Below are 20,422 nucleotides of genomic sequence, written 5' to 3' on the forward strand. Positions count from 1 at the left end.
GAATGGACTAATTTTCTCGGCCTCCATAGTTACATTGGAGAATGTTTAAGTTTTTCATTTATCATTGTAAAATCAAGGAATATTTTATATAATTTCATTGTATAAAGTTTTAGATGTAGGACAATCTGTCTTAAGGTAGGGATAAATTGCTCTAAAAGAAAAGAATATTGATCATTTTCCATTCAAGTCAAGTTTCTTGTTGCATAAAAGAACTTAAACATTCTCTCACAATCCTAAAACGTTGAAGCCTTGCTCTAGTGGGACTTCTTTGATAATGAGTAAAGGCTGAACAGTGATTAAAAGCCTAACCAAATTCTTTACATTTGTTAAGGTTTTTCTCTAGTGTGAATTCTGTGATGACTAGTAAGGTGTGAGTGCTGGGTAAAGGCTTGACCTCATTCTTCACACTGGTAAGGTTGCTCTCCAGTATGAAGTCTATGATGTCAAGTAAGACTTGAGTTCTGGTTAAAGGCCTTGCCACATTCCTCGCATTTGAAAGGTTTCTCTCCAGTATGAATTCTATGATGTTGTTTAAGATATGAATGCCTAGTAAAGCTCTTGCCACATTCCTCACATTTGTGACGTTTCTCACCAGTGTGAATTCTGTGATGTTGAGTAAGATATGAACACCTCTTAAAGGTCTTGCCATATTCCTCAACTTTGTGTGGTTTCTCGCCAGTATGAATTGTGTGATGTTGACTAAGGGTTGAGTGCTGTGTAAGGCCTTGCCACATTCTTCACATTTGTAAAGTTTGTCTCCAGTATGGATTCGCCTATGTCTATTTAGGGATAAGCAGACTTTAAAGGTTTCACCATATTCTTCACATTTGTACGGTTTCTCTCCAGTACGCATTCCATGATGTTGAGGTAATACTGAGTCCAAGTCAAAATCTTTGCCACATTCCTTACAAATGTCACTTTTCTCCCCACTCTGGACTGTCTTATGTATACTTAGCCTTGATGCTTGACAAAACATGTTCCCAGGTTGATTACATCTGAATGGGTTTTTTCCCACATGAATTCTCTGTTGATGATCAATATTGGAGGACTGGTTAAGAGCACTCACACATTAATTATGAGGATTCTCTCCTGTATTCATACTATTATGTGTACTAAGGTTAGAGTTTTGATAAAGGACTTCCCCACATTTACTACCCTCAACATGGTTCCCTAGAAACTGAGTCCTCACACATCGACTAACATTGGAGCCCTGGTTAAATGTTTTCTCAGATACACTGCATTGAGCAACTCTGTCTCCATTGAACAGGTTCTTGTAATTTTGTAGGGTCGTATCTTTAGTGAAACACCTCTCAAATGGATCCTGTTTAGCACTTTGTTCTTCATTTTCAAATCTCTGATGTTTAGAAATATTTGACTGAATAGTGAATCCAATTCTTTTTTCACAAGGGTCCAAATAATTATTTTCAGCATGGACTAGGTAACTTCCCAGATTTTCCAAACTATTGTCGTTCCCTAAATATGTAAGTTTGAAGATTTGATTTGAGCTTTTGTTTTCAGAAAGGCACTGCTTTGTGGAAGTAGCAGAGTTAAAAAGGGAGGTTACTGAAAATGTTTTATATCCTTCACCATTTGGGGCAGGTAGATTCTTATTATGGGCAGATATCTCAGTTTGGTTGTGTCCTTCATGATGCCTTTGATGCCCTTCACTCTCTCCATCATTGTCCCAGTCTGTCATGAAGTGTAAATTCTCAATGGCATTATTTTTTAATCTACCCATTGACACTCTTTGGAAAGAAGCTTCGATGCTTGGCTTTGACAGCAAGCTCTGGGTGTCACGAGAAGATATGGCTGAAAGAAATCAAGAAAGAGAAATGTAAAATTATTCCACTTACTACTCTCAGATGAATATGCTGACAACCACTAAGAGATAACCTGAAAATCAGACAGAGAACATCAGCAAGATGGCTTGGAAGGAATCATCAGGACTTTGTTCCTCAGTGGACACATAAACTTACACAGAATGTACTGACCAATAGCCTAATAGATAGCTGTACTGCTACAGCTATAGTAGTAGTACTATAGTACTGTCATGATATAGTACAAAATACTTTCTTATATTTCAAAAAATCAGGAATGTCCTGCGAGTCCAAAGTTTGCAATAGGGAGGAAATTTAAACATAAACAGAAAAGAACCAAAGAGGAAACAGCAAAAATAGGAAAATATCGGGCAGCCTGTGTGGCTCAGTGGTTTGGCGCCGCCTTCAGCCCCGGGTGTGGTCCTGGACTAGGAATCGAGTTCCATCTCTGGCTCTCTGCAAGGAATGGAGGCTACTTCTCCCTTGGCCTCTGTCTGCCTCTCTCTCTCTCTCTCTCTCTCATGAATAAATAATTAAAAATTTTTAAAAAAGGGGAAATTATCAACGACAACATGAAGAGTTGGTTTTCAGGAAAAATAAAAAAAATTGACAGACTTTTAACAAAATCAAGTAAGAATGAAAAAAAAAGGCCAATTAAAATCAGAAGTGAAGTGACAGCAGACAGTATTAACTGATACCATAAAAACACAAACAATAAGAAGTGACAGTGGATAACTATATGCCAAGAAAGACATATGAAAAATGTGTATAAATTTCAAAAAAGATGTAAGCTACCTAGATTTCAGGATTCCAATAAATATTTCCTGAAGAAATATTTAAAAAGTCACAATTGATCTACAACTACTAAGTAGATGGAAAAAGTAATTTAAAACATCCCAAAGAAAAGTCTTATTCAAAAAAAAAAAAAAAGAAAGAAAGAAAGAAAGAAAGAAGAAAAGAAAAGAAAAGAAAAGTCTTATTCCAAATGAATTCACTGGATAATTCAGAGATTTAATGTAAAGGACTTTTTCTTTCTTTAAAGATTTTATTTGGGGATCCCTGGGTGGCTTAGGGGTTTAGCGCCTGCCTTTGGCCCAGGGCGTAATCCTGGAGTCCCAGGATCGAGTTCTGCATCGGGCTCTCGGCATGGAGCCTGCTTCTCCCTCTGCCTGTGTCTCTGCCTGTCTCTCTCTCTCTCTCTCTCTCTCTCTATCATGAATAAATTAAAAAAATCTTTAAAAAAAAAGATTTTATTCATGAGAGAGACACACAGAGGGAGAGGCAGAGACACAGGCAGAGGGAGAAGCAGGCTCCATGCACAAAGCCTGATGTGGGACTCGATCCAGAGACTCTGGGTTCATGCCCTGAGCCATAGAAAGACACGCAACTGCAGAGCCAACCATGAGTCCCATGGAAAAGTATTACAAATCTCTTCCAACATTTTCAGGGAGTGAAGAGAAGGGAAATTATCAAAATAGTCTCTGTGACTCCAGTGTTGTTACCAGGTTGTCAAAGGCAAAGGAAGACTGTACAAGTAAAGAAGATTACAAACTACTACCTGTGAGGCGCAGTTATACAAGGTCCGCAATAAAAAAAGCAAACTAGCACACTGAATCAAAAGCATGTTTTACAACACAATTAAAGGCAATTATTCCTGGAATTCAAGGGTGTTTCCACATATGGAAAACTATAAGTTTAAGGCTCCACATTAACAGAATGAAGATCAGAAATGGCAATCATATTGCTGCAGAACAAGAATAAGAGCATATTGGACAATGTTTCATTATTAAAAACACTCAATAAAGTAGGAAAAGAAGCAAAATACCTCAATTTAATAAAGGCCACATAGCTATGAAAACCTAAATTCTAATATATTCAATAGTAAAAAAAACTGTAAACTTCTTCTATATGATCATAACAAAGGGATTTCACTTCTATTCAACACACTGGATATTCTAGTCTGAATGGGAAAACAAAACAAAACAAAAACAAACAAACAAACAAAAAAACATAAATGGGAAACATAAATCCAAATGGGAAAAGAAAATGCAAGTTTATCTCTTTGCAGATGGCATCCATGAAAAACCCTAAAGAATCCTTACTTTTTTGTTGTTTTGTTGGTTATCACTGGTATTGTTTATTTCTAGTAATTTTTTCTACGACACACTCCATTTTCAATTTTTTTAATGCTATAAATGTCTGAATTAAGTTGCAGTTTCAACATTTTCTTTTCTTTTCTTTTCTTTATTCATTTCTTTATTATAGTACGTTCCATACCTAACATGAAGCCTAAATGGCTAACTGGGTCCTGAACCCAAGACCGAGATCGAGACCTAAGCTGAGATTAAGAGTCAGATGCGAAATTGACTGAGCCACCTAGACACCCCCAATTTTTCTTCTGACTGTTACAAGACAAGGAACTAGAGAAAGAAGAAATTTAGCTGTGATCAAGTAGAGAAAGGAACTAACAAAGAAAAATTAGAGGTAGGGACCATAATAAACAGTAACATAACATTGACATCAATGCCCAGATTTTCCAAGAAATAATCAAAATTTTAACTACATTAACTAAGAAAAAAGGAGAGAAGTCTCAAAAATTAAAACAAGAAATGGGACAGAAAACACAACAGATAACTACAGAAATACATAGTGTGATAACAGATTGCCATGAATAATTATATACGAACAAATCAGATAACTTAGAAAAATCCCAGATAATTCCCCTATGTATATAAAACTACCAAGATTGAAATATAAATCTTAAACCCAACAAGTAGGGATCCCTGGGTGGCACAGCAGTTTAGTGCCTGCCTTTGGCCCAGGTTGCAATCCTGGAGACTCGGGGTCAAATCCCATGTCGGGCTCCTGGTGCATGGAGCCTGCTTCTCCCTCTGCCTGTGTGTCTGACTCTCTCTCTCTCTGTGTGACTATCATAAATAAATAAGAATTAAAAAAAAAAACCAACAAGTAGATCTTCAGAGACCAATAACAAGAATGAAAGCTGAATGTAGAATAAAAACAATTCCCAGTACAGAAAAGCCGAGGACCACATACCTTTGCTGGTCATTTCTACCGAACATTAAAATAATAATAATTAATGACAATCTTCATCAAAATCTTACAAATAGTGGAATGGACAGAACATATTCAACATCATCCTATGAGGCCCAGCATTACCCTGTTACCAAAGCAGGATAAACATCGTATAAGAACAAAATAGTCTAGTTTGTTTGATATACGTGTTGCTACTCTGGCTTTCTTTTGACATCCATTTGCAACTTAAATGTTTTTCCATGCAAGTGTAGCGAGTACCTAGCACCATAGAACCAGATTCCAATACCACTGACCATATCCCCTCTGCTATATCCTTTAGCCTCATGATTTATCTATTCTATAACTGAAAGCCTATAACTTCCATTCCCCTTTACCCAGTTGGCCCATCATCCCTCTCCATTCCACTCCAGAAAGCAGCAGTTCTGTTTTGTTTTTGGAGTGGGTCTGTTTCTGCCTTTATTGCGGTTTCTTGCCATTGATGACAATGAAAATAGACCTAGGAAGTATTGTGCTGGACACTGTAAATAGACCTAGAAAGTACTGTGCTGATAAGTCAGGCAAATAAAAGCAAATAACACATGATTTCACTTAAATGTGCAGGCTAAAAAACAAGTGAACAAATAAATAAAAAGGAGAAACAGATGCATAAATATCAATTTCATGTTTTTATTTTTTAAGATTTTGTTTATTTATTCATGAGAGACACACAGAGAGAGACAGAGAGAAAGGCTGAGGGAGAAGCAGGCTCCCTACAGGGTATCAATCCCAGAACCTGGGATCACAACCTGAGCCGAAGGCAGAGGCCCAGTGACTGAGCCACCCAGGTGCCCATCAATTTCATATTTAAATAAACCCATGGATAATCCCAAGAAGTATAAAAGTTCCATGTTCCACATATTCTATAGTGGAACACGCTTGCCTACAACAATTTTCCAATGCTGTCAGAAGACAGAGGACTCTCAGATTCAAGTCCAAGGATCTTAGGGTTCATGACACATGAAACAGCACAAATTTCTTGATCACGCTAATTTCACTTGCCAGCTCCAAATCCCCATTTCACACATGTAGATGCTGCATGTGCAGTGGGTTTGTGTCACATCAATGAGACCCTGAGCACAGGGAACCCCAATATCTTGAAGGAGCAGAGAGCATATCTTCCTGAACCTTTGCCATAGAAGACAATATCCGTGTTCCTCTACAGTTAACAAATCTGTCCTCCACCTAAGGGTAAGATATTATCACTATATTTCAAAGCATTTTAATATTCGCACATCAGCGGAAAGCCAATTAAGGATAAACACTTTCAGTGCCTCTATCGTTAACATACAGAGTAACTTAAACCCACAGAATCGTTTCCCAACAATATCCACCACTCAGTCTGACCCCAGCATGTTTCCTGACTAATTTTCCCAGATATGCACCACCTCACCAAACACTCATTAGCCTGACACAGGATCTGGGATAAAATCTATTCAATGTGGGTTGCCTGCGTGGCTCAGTCAGTTCAGTGTCTGACTCTTGATTTTGGCTCATGTCATGATCTCAGGGGTTGTGGGTTCAGGATCCTCAACAGACTTTGGACTCCGTGCTCAGCATGAAGTCTACTTGAGATTCTCTCCCTCTCCCTCCCACCCCATCCACATACACCCTCTCTGTAAAATAAAGAAAGTCTTTAAAACTTGAAAGCAGTTTACATCAGGAAATATTTTCCAAGGCCATCACTGGCAGGATACAATGCAGAAGGATTGGGTGACTTACAACATTCACTTCTGCACTGTTCCTGTTGGGCTTGCATTCAACCACGTAATAAATCCCAGTACTCATGAAGGTCTACTTTAAACTTCTATAGTGAACTTGCAAGGGAGATGTATGAAGAAACCCCTAAACTGTGCAGAAGCATATTAATTTACATGTAGTTGATGACAAAATTGTACTTCTAACCCAGGCAGAGCAGGTCCTGGAAACAGTGGAATCATGCCTCATTGCAAGAAAATGGCTGAGAATTGGGAAACACATAGGATTTAGGGCAGAGATGTTCACCACCCATCAACAAGAAATATCATAAAGAACAACATAAGGGCGCTTGGGTGGCTCAGTCGGTTAAGCCTTAGCTGAGGTCGTGATCCCAGTGTTCTGGGATTTAGCCCCATGTCAGGCTCCCTACTTGGTGGAGAGCCGGCTTCTAACTGTCCCTCTGCTGCTCCTCTTGCTTGTGCTCTCTGTCAAATAAATATATTAAATCTTAAAAAAAAAAAAAAAAGAACAGGGCAGCCCGGGTAGCTCAGCAGTTTAGCGCTGCCTACAGCCGAGGGCTGGATCCTGGAGACACAGGATGAAGTCTCATGTCAGGCTCCCTGCTGGAGCCTGCTTCTCCCTCTGCCTCTGTCTCTGCCTCTCTCTCTCTCCCTCTAAGAAACTGTGTCTGTCATGAATAAATAAATCAAATATTTAAAAATAAAAAAATTAAATAAAAAAAAAACGAACAATATAGACATAAAAGATGGATGAGACAGGGTAAAATGAGACAGGTAATCACAAGGACAAACGTGACTCACCCTCTACAGTTGAAACAAACAGTAATCTGTGGAGTAACCAAAAATGTCTCTTACCTCATTTTATCACCAAAGTCTCCAGCAAGGAGGAGCACAAACCGCAGTTATATAACCCAAGTATGTGTAGAAATGCTGCCTTCAGGTGCATGTGGGGTTTCTGCCCAGTTCTACAGATGATGACAAGGCCCCTCTTTCTAAATATCCAGCCTGACCCTAAACAACAGGAAACCTTTCCCCCTTGCTCTGTGAGTCTCTGCTTAGGAAGTTATTCTCAGTGATATGTGAGGCAGCAAATCAAGTTTCCTTTCTGTGACATCCACACACGGGTATAGTTTCTATCTGTAGTTCTATAATCTTTCAGAATTTTAAGACATTGAAATAGGTCAATTATGTGATTCGTGTGTCTCTCTCTGTGTGTGTGTTTTATTACAAAGAAGTAAATAGAAAGTAACTCTAGGGGTGCTCAAGTGGATAGGTGAGTGAGCCTTTGGCTCAGGTCCTGATCCCAGGGGGAGTCCAGCATCGGGCTACCCATAGGAGGTCTGCTTCTCCCTCTCTCTATGTCTCTGCCTCTCTCTGAGGAATAAATATATAAAATAAAATTAAAAAAAAAAAGAAGGCTATCTATGACACTAAGTGTGGGGTAACATGAAACCCACCAGATGGAGGTCTGATTGAGAGCCTCCATTGCCGGAAGTAAATATCTCACTACAGGAAGGTGAGAGCCTTCACTGTCCATTGGAAGCTAATGTGATGTGGGCCTGGAGCTAAGGATCAAAAAGGTATGCGGATAAATGTTTGTTGCAAAAAGCTGTTTCTATTAACACATAGGGCATAGGGCAGAAAGAACTGAGGTATCCGTTTGAAAAGCCAATCATCATATACTTTAAGATGGGGGCAAAGATAAGGTGAGTTTCTAAAGAGACTTTCATATATTAACGAAGACTTACAGGATCCTGGAGGTCTGGCTATTGCCAAACAAAGGTTGCTTTTGGCCTCTAACAAAGCATTAAGGTTAAGGCAGTTGTGAATTCCTTCAGTCCTCTCAGACTCTGCCCATCTCAATTATTAATCAGGGGACATTCTTTTGCTTTTGTTCTCATTAGAAACTACAAGCCAGAGAAATTCAGAAGTTTCCTGTTTAAATGTGATAGTTTCTGCACATCCTTCAGTAAACCTGTCTAAGATCCTTAGGAAAGATAAGAAGGAAAGTATGAATTTTATAGGGAGAAGTCTGGCAGAGAGGAGCAAGCCAAGGAAAGGAAGGTAACATTAGCTGTAGGAAACAAACTAGTATCAGTGCCTAAAGAGATGGGGGAACAGAGGGCTAGCTGAGGACAAATGATGAGCCAGGGCCAGCACATTGACAAGTCCTTGAAACAGGCAGAGGGACATTCCTCTCCAGACTCAACTGTCTCGATGGTCACACTTTGCGTAGGGCAAAAGGCAATCTTTGCCTGACCCCCAGGAGCCAGTAAGTCTACTTTAACCTTTGAAATTTCTTTTAGAAATGTCCTTTATTTCTACACCCCCAAGGTAGGTGTTGGCGATCATCCCCCCAGCACATGACCCACAGTTATCCATCTGAAGGGGCTCATGACTCAGGTTTTTTTTTTTTTAAGATTTTATTTATTATTCCTGAGAGACGCAGAGAGAGAAAGAGGCAGAGACACAGGCAGAGGGAGAAGAAGGCTCCATGCAGGTAGCCCGATGTGGGATTCAATCCCGGGACTCCAGGATCACACCCTGGGCCAAAGGCAGGAGTTTCTCAAGATTTACACTTTCTCACTCTTCCAGCTACACGAAGGGAGATACTATTAGGAAAGGACCTTTCCCTTACAAATGCAAATATCTCTTACTTACAGATACTTTGGGTGTCACACCTTTTCCTGTGTCTTCTGTTGCTTTTTCTTTTTCAACATTTTATTTATTTATTTGAGAGAGAGAGAGAGAATGCAAAGACAGAGCACAAGCAGGCAGAGAGGCAGAGGGTCAGAAGCAGGCTCCTCCTTTACCAGGGAGCCCAACCCAGGACTGAATCCCAGGACCCTGCTTCTCCCTCTGCCTCTGTCTCTGCCTTTCTCTCTCTCCTCTCTCTCTGTCTCTCATGAGTAAATAAATAAACAAATTTTTCTTGAAAAATAAAAACTGCCTATAATTTTTTCACCAAAAGATGGGTTTATTTATTTTTTTAAAAGATTTTATTAATTTATCACTCACACACACACACACAGAGTCGGAGACGCAGCCCAAGAGAGAAGCAGGCTCCATGCAGGGAGGCCTGATGTAGGACTCGATCCTGGTGATCCAGATTCTTGCTCTGGCCCAAGGCAGGCGCTCAGCTGCTGAGCCACCCAGGGATCCCCTTCAAAGGTGGGTTCATTCAGGAATACAGAGAATTGCAATTAGGAACATACAAGCTGTGGCAAAACCATAGGCAAGTCCAGGGAACAAAGAGAGGCGGGCTTGGTTTGAGGAGACAAGCCTTAAGTTGAGAAGTCTGTTACAGAATAAAAATTATTTCTGGGAAAATGGTTTGAAGGACGGTGGGTTTTCACTGGTGAGGCTGTTGCCTGGGAAGGATAAGAAAAGCATCTCTTCCTTTGGTTGCAATAGTAGGTATAAACCGCTTCCAAGGTCAAGCTTGTGTAAGGTCAAGATCTTCCCTTCCTGTTGGAACTGCCATTGACTATGAGCGATAGGGCTTAAGATCTCCCTCTGCTGAAAACCTCCTGACTCCATTTTAGTGAGGGTTCCAATTACTAACTTTCAATCAACATTTGATCAATATCTCAACATTTCCTTCACTCTCAGTAGAGGGCAGCAAACATTCTCATCCTCACTTTGATGATGTTGACCATTTTTTAGGTTCCATGCCAATTTTTTTTTTTCTGTGTGTGGTTTATTTATGTCAACAAAATATCCTCCATTTAGTGTGGGCCAAGCCCAGACTGCTTCCATGATGGACCACCTTGGCAGAAAGATGATTTTTATTTAAAAAGCAATCAAATGGGGCAGATTCAGGAAATGTCTTTTTCACGCCCTTCACAGACTAAAACGAATTTAGAGAGAGAACCTATCCCAGGCTGAAAGCTATCACCATATGTAACTACATTATTATATAAACTAAGTTTGAGAAACAGGGAGGAACACAGTTAGGCCTGTTTGAGAAAAGTTCTCTATGGCCCATTGTTTTTGAGTGGCCTCGATAATATTTGCTTACCAAATATTTCCTCGTTTTCTTCTTCCCTGTGAGTTGAATTTCTTCCCTTGGAGTTCCCAGACTTCAACCTTCTTCTTCTCAAAGACATATATCCTTTACTTTCCAGTCTTTGCAACACTCCGATCTGTGGGGAGTATCCATATGTATGGTTTAAATTTGATTTTCCTGTTTATCTTATGCCAATTTGATTCTTAGTCAATAATGAGAACTTCTTCAGATGTTCTGGTTTATGCTTTTGAATATTTCTCCAATCAATATTTAGCTCCTATTTTATACAACCAATGTTAAGGAAGAAAAAGAAACAGAAAGGCGGTGCCTGGTATCTACATTCTCAGGGAAAATATGAAACACTTAGTACCAACTGTGAGTATTATGAGAAATGACTAAAGTATTATGAGGATTAACTCACTTACATGTTCCTAAGGTCCCAGCAAAATATCATGAGTGTGCACAGAGTAAAAGCTCAATATATACTGCATTAATAAAATATCTATGTTATTTTCCAGATGTAGACTTTCTCAGACTCTAGCCTTGCCGAGCACTCCTGACTACATAAAGTCTAACTCACTCCGCTATGCTCTCTAGCTGAAGGCTTGACTCATTGTAGCTTCTTGAGATTTCAACAGTCCTCTGATGTGGGGGAAACAAGGAACCCGATGTTCCTGGAAGATCAAGTTTGACGGTACTAGAAAGTGGCCTTCCCTGGTGCCAGCAGGTCTCCTTGAGATCATACCAAGAACGATTAAGCACTGCAGCACTGCTTCCCCTGCATGTCAATGCTCACTAATCCTATGTGCCTTCCCCTGAAAGACTTCCTGCTTAGTCTGATTAATAGAGTGTCTTTGGACATAAATCCACCATGGTCTCCATCTGCCAACCTCCTGAACAAAGCAAATTTTCCCTTCCAACTGTGAAAATGAGTAATGCAATGCCTCACTAAAATGGAGTTGGCAAGGAGCTTTTCTGCCCTACTACAGGTAGTCCATTGCAAACCCAGCAGGAAGAGATGGGCTTGATCTTATATGGCCTTGATCTTACTTATAGATACTACTCCTCTATTCCACCTGAAGGAAGAGACACTTATGTTTGAAAAATACTTTCCCTCCTCATGGGCATTTGAACAGAAATGGACTGACTTAACTGGAAGTCATCAAGAACTTCAATGGCCACATTGCCTTCTTTGATCTTTCCAAAGGAACTTATTTTTTAAAAATTTTATTTATCTAAGCATGAGAGACAGGGAGAGACAGAGAGAAACAGAGAGGCAGAGACACAGGCAGGCAGAGGGAGAAGAAGGCTCCATGCAGGGAGCCCGGCATGGGACTCGATCCTGGGTCTCCAGGATCACACTCTGGGCCAAAAAAGGCGCTAAACCACTGAGGCACCCGTGATGCCCCATTCAAAGGAACTTTTATCAAAGATAAGTTGGACAACCATGGTTCTAAAATTGACAAAATTAAACGGGTTTCCTATTTTAATTGGTATTTTGAAGGTTTCAAACGCTATCAGGAATGTAATATCGCCTCATGACAACCTCACTTTTTCAAATAAATGAGGTAAGCAGATAATTACAAAAATGAAACTCTGGGAACTGTTCTTCCTCTCCCCTACCTTCTTTGTCAACTGCCTCTAGGCAGTTGCTAATGCTCAGCCCCTGCCTCCAGTGCAATCTTCCTTTCTTCTCTTCCATCCTAATCTCCACTCTCATTCTATCCTTTAGTTACACCTCCCTTTTCCTTTGAAGCTCCTTCTGCTACCTCGTCCCCTGAATCTATTAAGAATCTGCCTTCCTTGAGTCTCTTGAGGACCTCAGTGGACCCAATGTCTCTTATTTTTCCTGGAGTAAGGCTGTACGTTGAGCTGAAGTTCCCTCAAGTTCCCTATAGTGACTGAGGATCCCAATAGGTTTGCTCAAGAATGTAACATAGTTATTCAAACTCCCCAAAGGGTTTCTCAGATTTATATCAATTGGTCTACATGCTTGTTGGTGAGGGCCAGGTCAAACACTGCATGAAACTAGCTCAGTGGGAACATCATGAGCAGAATCCAAAGCAACAAACCTCTAACTTTTGGCAAGATGCTACAAAACTTGCTAAAGGCCCCACTAATCAATTATGATGGGTTTTCTCAATCCTGTGGATTGAAACAAAATTCAGACTTGTACAGAAGACCAGTTATTCCCTTTATGATGATTATGATCAAGTTCAATTGTCTTTTTTTTTTTTAATTTTATTTATTTATGATAGTCACAGAGAGAGAGAGAGAGAGGCGCAGAGACATAGGCAGAGGGAGAAGCAGGCTCCATGCACCGGGAGCCCGATGTGGGATTCGATCCCAGGACTCCAGGATCGCGCCCTGGGCCAAAGGCAAGCGCCAAACCACTGCGCCACCCAGGGATCCCAAGTTCAATTGTCTTTAAGAATTTTCTAGCCTTTATACATTGAATCTACTTGTGTACCTTTTAACTCTATATTTATTTCTTAATTTTTAAAAAGTTTCTATTTATATATTTGACAGAGAGAGAGAGAGAGAGCAAGCAGGGGGAGGGGGAGGGGCAGAGAGAGAGAAGGACAAGCAGACTCCCTGCTGAGCAGGGAGCCCAAGGGAAGGTTGAATTCAAGGATGCTGGGATCAGGACCTGAGCCAAAGTCAGATGCTTAACTGACTGAGCCCCCCAGTTGCCCCTTAACTCTATGTTTGTTAGTGGAGTGATCCAGGATCTTTCCCTTTTAATTAAAAGCATCAAGATGAAATGGGACATCATGTCCACCTCGGATTTAATTAACTAGACAAACCAGATTGCTCACACCCTCGAGAAGTCATCTAGAGGAAAGACCACTAAAAATTTTCATTATTCAACTCCAGCAAATGAATGCCCCTAAACAACAAGGGAAGCCTTGCTTCTGCAATTCCTTCAAGAAACCAGGACATTGGAGAAGAACAGTATTACACATTTAAGAGCTTTAGGCACCTTCAGCTCTTTAGCCAACTTTTTCAATGTCCTCCTGATTCTCAGTGGCAGGGCTCCAAGGAACTCTCCGGGCTTTTCCCAACCCTCCCTCTCAATTGGCTTTGTGAAACTACTCTCCACGTTGGGAATAAATCTGTCTCTGTTCTTATTGACCCCTGAGCTACACCTCTCAGTGCTCAATCCCACTGCTATCAAGCAGCCCCTGCCTCAGAATACTAAAACAGTTAAAATATTATGGGTCTCTAACAAATCCCCCTGGGTGCCTGTGTCTGAACCCACTTCCTGTGTCTAGACCCTTTGAGCATTAGACAGTCTTTTCTCCTTAGTTCATCTACCCCAAATATTTACTTACCGGCCTGAGATTTCTTTAAAAAATGTCATACTAGAATTTCTTCCTCCCAAAAGAGGAACATGATTCTAAAATCTCACAGTAGTAACCACAACTGGGAACTAGGGTAAATAAATGACACTTTAATATGTTTCCTATGCTCTGTCTCTGATAGCAATTATAGCTGAGGTTAGGGGTAGCAATCACTTCTATTGGATCAACTACCATCCTCATTTTTTAAAAAAGATTTTGTTTATTCATTCATGAGAGACACACACATAGAGGCATAGACATAGGCAGAGGGAGAGGCAGGCTCCCTGAGGAGATTCTGAGGTGGGATTTGATCCCAGGGCCCCCAGATCATGACCTAGGCAGAAGGTAGATGCTCAACCACTGAGCAACCCGAGTGCCCACTATCATCCTCTTTTTTTTTTTTTAAATATGTATTCAAGAGAGACACAGAAAGAGAGAGAGGCAGAGACATAGACAGAGGGAGAAGTAGGATCATCGCAGGGAGCTCAAAGTGGGACTTGATCTCAGATCCTGGGATCATACCCTGAGCCAAAAGCAGATGCTCAACCGCTGAGCCACCCAGGAGTCCCCACTACCACCCTTTTTATGAGGAAAATGTTCACCGATATTGGCCCAATCCACAGTGCCCCTCCCATCAAGATTCAAATAGATCCTCAAAATACCTGTCTAGATTTAATCAATACCCTACACCTAATGCAGCCCTTCAGGGCATCAAGCACATAACAGGATTACAAGGCCCAGGGCCCCCTTCTGTCCTAAGTCACTTCCTATAACATCCCTATTTTACCTGTGAGAAAACCCAAAATCTGAGGATGGAGGTTTTCCCAGTATTTTCGAGAAACAAATAACATTATTATCTGTCTGCATCCGGTTGTTCCTAACCCTCATGTACTAGTGACATCCATTCCCATTGAAAGCAAATTTTTCACTGAAACTCATCTATGCAGTTCATTTCTTTCTTTCTTTTTTTCTTTGAAGGTTTTATTTATTTATTCATGAGAGACACAGAGAGACAGAGAGAGAGGCAGAGACACAGGCAGAGGGAGAAGCAGGCATTATACAGAGAGCCTGAGGTGGGACTCCATGCAGGGTCTCCAGGATCACACCCTGGGCTGCAGGCGGCGCCAAACCCCTGCCCCACTGGGGCTGCCCTATGCAGTTCATGTCTAAGTATTCCAGTTGAAAAGGGTAGCCAGTTTCTTTTTGCCTTCACCTCGGAAGGATGGCAATACACCTGGTCAATAATGCCTCCAGGTTACATAGTAGGTCCTTCCTGTTTGTCACAAATCTAAAGGCTAATAAGAATGACAAAGTTTTCTGTAAGCCCTTCTTTGTTATGATGTGATGGTGATTTGGTTCTTTGCTCCCTTCTCAAGCTACTTTACATGAAGACTTTATCTATCCCTTCAAACTTTTGCCCAAAGGAGACATAAAGTCCCCCCTCACTCCCCCCAAAATACTCTACAGGTTGCTCACCCTTAGCTTAGATATTTAAGGTACCTGTTCTCAGAATAGGGACTAGATTTGGATTTGGGCAGACTTCAAGGCATCCTGAATTACCCCAAACTTAAAACTAAGCAGCAACTTTGAGGATTTCTTGGACTTTGCTAGTTATTGTCAAAGTTGGATTTCAAACTTCTCTTTCAGGTCTCAGTCTATATGTTTTACTTAAAAAAAGAAGAAAAAAAAAAAAGACTAACCTAACCCTATGATTTAGAAAGGAGAGGAAGACATAGCCTTTGAGACTATAAAAAAAAAAAAAAAACAAAGTCTAAAAGAGTCCCTACCTTCAGATATCTTAATTACCAACTTCTCTTTTTCTTCTTTGGATGTAAGGGGGAAGGAAATGACCTTGGAGTGCTCACTCAGAAACATGGGGACAAAAATATTGCCCACAGGGTATTATAGCCATCAACTGGACCATGTGGCTTGGTGATATCCCCCTGGCCTCAGAGCCATTTCTGCTACTGTCTTTTAGGTAAGACCACTGAAGAAATAGTCACAGGGTCCCCTTGAACAACCTGCAGTGCTCCCAAACTGCAGGGAATAAACTCTTGTATCCAAGTGACAGGTCTAAAGAAAGCACCAGGGTGCCTTGGTGGCTCTGATGGCTACGTGCCTGCCTTCTGGCTCACGTCCTGATCCCAGGGTCCTAGGATCAAGACCCTCAACCTGCTCCCTGCTCAGTGGGGAGTCTGCTTCTCCCTCTCCATCTGCTTCTCCCCCTGCTCATGTTCTCTCTTTCTCTGTTGCAAATTTATACATAAAATCTGAAAAAAAGAAGAGGAAGAAAGAGAGGAAGAAGGGAAGAACCAAACCCTGACTGGACCTGCAAACCATCTGGTGATCTGAGGGTAAAAGTTTCCCTGAATTGAAGCAGACAATATCTGGAGACACAGATTTCCCTGGATGTACAGGCACATCATTTTCTCACTGGGGCTTCTTCTAACTCTATTGTGGAAGGAAAGTGCCCTCGACAGATACTTCCCAATGTCTTGCAGGAGGCGGAAACCTCTTTTATTTATGACCTTTTTGGAAAAAGCCTCATTATGATTCGGTGCACATTTCTGAAGGTTAAGAAGGTGCAGATTTCGCAAAATTTTTCTCTTAATGAGCTACTAACCAACTCTGGATTTTTGTGGTTGTTGTTAAAGATTTTATTTATTTATTCAGGCAGGACACAGAGAGAGAGAGAGAGGCAGAAGGAGAAGCGGGTTCCCAACGGGGAACTAGATGTGGATTTGATCCCAGGATCACGGGATCAGGCCTAGGCCTAAAGCAGATGCTCAACCTGAGACACCCAGGCATCCCTGCCTTTGGCCCAGGGCGCGATCCTGGAGACCCGGGATCGAATCCCACATCGGGCTCCCGGTGCATGGAGCCTGCTTCTCCCTCTACCTGTGTCTCTGCCTCTCTCTCTCTGTGACTATCATTAAAAAAAAAAAAAAAAAATTACCTCAAAAAAAAAAAAAAAAAAAAAAAGACTCCGTGCTGAATGCAGAGCCCAATGCAGGGCTTGATACCACAACCCCTGAAAACATGACCTGAGCTGAAACCAAGAGTTAGATGCTTAACCTTCTAAGCTACCCAAGCACCCTAGGACTTGAAGTTTGTATGAATCCACTGTTTTCTTTTACTTTGGTTCCTATTCTGATTTCCTTTGGGGTGCCCACAAGAACATAGGCATGATAATGTATCCTCCAGTGTGCCTCTGATACCTATTTGCTTTATTACAGGTGATATTAACTTTTTTTACTTGGCTTGGAGCACTCTGCCACATTCCTCCTGTATAATATGAATATGTTTCTTAGTCATTCATAAGGGTTGGTTGGATTTACTGAAAGATATGCAGAAGCCTTCACACTCAAACTGGAAACTTTTCTTTTGAGTTTGTCTTTGCATGGAGTTTCCACTAAAAATGAAGGCACTCTCTTCTGTGTAGTTGAGATACTCACTTTTGGGAGTGGCGGTTCTCAGTGAGGTCCCCAACTTCTAAGTTTTCTTTGTATTTCACACTCATGTTAGAGACACATACTTTACTTTTTTGTATTTTTAGAAAAAGAAAACATGAATCACAGAGTTAACATGCTGGAGTGTCTTAAAATCCTAAGATATGGGCAGCCCAGATGGCTCAGTGGCTTAGCACCTGACTTTGGCCCAGGGCGTGAACCTGGATACCTGGCATCGAGTCCCACGTCGGGCTCCCTGCATGGAGTCTGCATCCCCCTCTTCCGATGTCCCTGCCTCTCTCTCTCTCTCTCTGTGCCTCTCATGAATCAATCAGTCAATCTTTAAAAAAGAATCCTAAGATATAACACAAATGATGATAGAAACAAAAAAAATTAAATGAAATGAAAGACTCAGAAATATTAGCTATTTTCTTTATAGCATTCTGAATATATGTTCAGAGTGTGAATAAATGACAGAGACATAATCATCCACAAATAGATTTATAAATTTTGTGCCATTGAGAATAGGTCTTAAGTCATCAAGACAATAGTCTACTCTATCAATTTTAATGTGTGTAGTGTTTTGAAAAGTTTAGCTGTGTGCGGCACCTGGTGGCTCTGTTGGTTAAGCATCCAACTTTTGATTTCAGCTCAGATTGTGATCTCAGGGTAATGGGATAGAGCCTCATATTGGGCTCTGTGTTCATGGAGTCTGCATGTTCCTCTCCCTCTGCTCCTCCCCCTGTGCTTTCAACTTCCAAAATAAATAAATAAAATCTTAAAATAAATAAATAAAAGTTTATGTGTGTGCATAAAATGTAAAAGGTAGATCAGTTTTCTGTGGATATCTTCTTGTTTTTGTCACTGTTCTCAGGTTTGAAAACTGTCATGAACATAATTTTACAGCAGTCTCTATATTGCTTGGATCTCTGGTAGATAAATTCTAGGTCAGAGATCTTAGGTTAAAATCTGCTTTTTTACATTTACTGGATATGTGACAAAATTGTCTCAAAAGAGGGAGAGGTAGTTGGGTGGCTCAGTCGGTTAAGCATCTAACTTGGGCTCAGGTCATGATCTCAGGGTCCTGAGATCAAGCTCTGCATCAAGCTTCGTGCTCAGTGGGGAGCCTGCTTCTCCCTCTCCCTCTGTCTGCTGCTCCCCTTGCTGTGCTCTCTCTCTGTCAAATAAATACATAAAAATCTTTTTTTTTTTTTTACAAAAGAGGACGAATATGTTTGATCTCCTAGACTATTTGTGTGTGTGTGTGTGTGTGTGTGTGTGTGTGTGTGTTGATCTATGGAACTTCTAGAATCTAGTAATTAGTAGTGCTCAGAAAGTATTGTTGTTGCCTTTCTCACTTTAACCTGTAAAACCCATAATTGTAATAAAACCCATTCATTTCATGTTCTGGGATAAATCTTTCCTTGGAATTCTACCTCTTTGTTATTTAAAAGTGTATTCCTTTATGTATAGGCTAATCCTTGTTAGAAATGTAGACTCAGTGCCCATCCTAACTCCTGAATTGGAGCCTGCATTTTAACAAGAACTCCAAATCACTGTTCTGAAATTCTAATTCACATTAGAATATGAAGGTGCATTTCTAACCCACCAACATTCCAGGTAACAAATATACACAACTTATGCAGTATGATATGAATTCAGTCCTTAAACATGTATGTATCCTGTTGACACCTTCAGTTTACAATTTATATTGGTGAAACACACAGTATTGATAGTGTTCTATGGATCAGATGCCATCTTGTTGCCTCAAAGGTAAAGAATATATGAGTATATGACATCAAGAGTCACATGCTCTACTGACTGAGCCAGCCAGGCACCCATCTCTTGCAGGTTTTTAAAATACACTTGCTGGACACTTTTGCTCCCAATTTTTGTTTTACTATTTGCATACTTACTGTCAGTTTGAATTTTTATTTAGGTCATGCATAGGTAACTATAGGATATCAGGAAAACTATTGGTATTCTCTTTTTCTGAGAATGAGCATTGTCATGCTGTTTATTTTGAATTCTTTGTCAGGTGATGACTAGTTATATATAAGTTGATGGTCAGTTTTGGAGTTTTATCCTGTTCCTTCAACTGGAACATGATTTTCTGTTTGTTTGTATGCCTTTAGGGTGTTGCACTGTGTTTTGAGAATTTATTTTTTTAAGATTTATTTATTAAAAATATTTTAGACGTCTTTGTGTATTTATTTTAAAAACCCATCTATTTACATCAGAGAGAGTGAGCATGGGGAGAAGGACAAAGGCAAGGGAGAGAGAGAAACCTCAGTAGACTCCAGCTGAGCACAGAGCTTAATGTGGGGCTTGATCTCACACCCCTCAGATTATGACTTGAGCCGAAATCAGAGTCCAACACTTAACCAACTGAGCCACCGAATGAGAGGGGGAGAGAGAGAGAGGGAGAGAGGAGCAGGGATAGAGGCAGGGGTAGGGGCAAAGAGAGAGGGAGAGAATCTCAAGCAGACTCCTCACTGAGCATGGAGCCTGAGGTGGGGCTGAGTCCCATGAGCCCCAGATCATGAGCAGAGTGAAACCAGGAGTGGGTTGCCCAACCAACTGAACCACCCAGATGTCCCATATTTGGGAATATAAAAATCAGCCCAGGTCCCAGGCTTTATGAATTTGCTTTATAGAAGAAGAGAAAGTCAGTTGTGCCAGTAAATTCTGAATCCTATTCAACATATTCTGAGGACATATAAATTCTGAGATTTTATAATTTCCCAGTTAAGGAAATGTTTGTTGGTTCTTATATAGAATACGATACATTTCTCTCCCTGATGTTTGATTTTAGCTCTGCAGTCTCTCTGGTGTTTGCAGAAACACTTAGCTTCTTTTCCAGTCACCAACAGGAAACTAATCGTTTAAACCATTTCAAAAATAGAATTGGATTATTCAAATATTTCTGATTACTGGATATTTACAAATGAAGAAAAAATATTTTCTTTTTTCAAAGATTTCATTTTCTGGGGGA

At 40.5% G+C, this 20,422-nt stretch overlaps 1 pseudogene; it reads right to left on the reverse strand.

Annotated features, from left to right (window-relative positions):
- Positions 1–326: 326 nt before the first annotated feature.
- The window catches only part of LOC112912594 (uncharacterized), a 79,980-nt pseudogene continuing 59,884 nt past the window's right edge, over positions 327–20,422 (reverse strand).

The sequence above is a fragment of the Vulpes vulpes genome, chromosome 1 (genome assembly GCF_048418805.1).
Source record: "Vulpes vulpes isolate BD-2025 chromosome 1, VulVul3, whole genome shotgun sequence".
NCBI classification, from domain to species: domain Eukaryota; kingdom Metazoa; phylum Chordata; class Mammalia; order Carnivora; family Canidae; genus Vulpes; species Vulpes vulpes.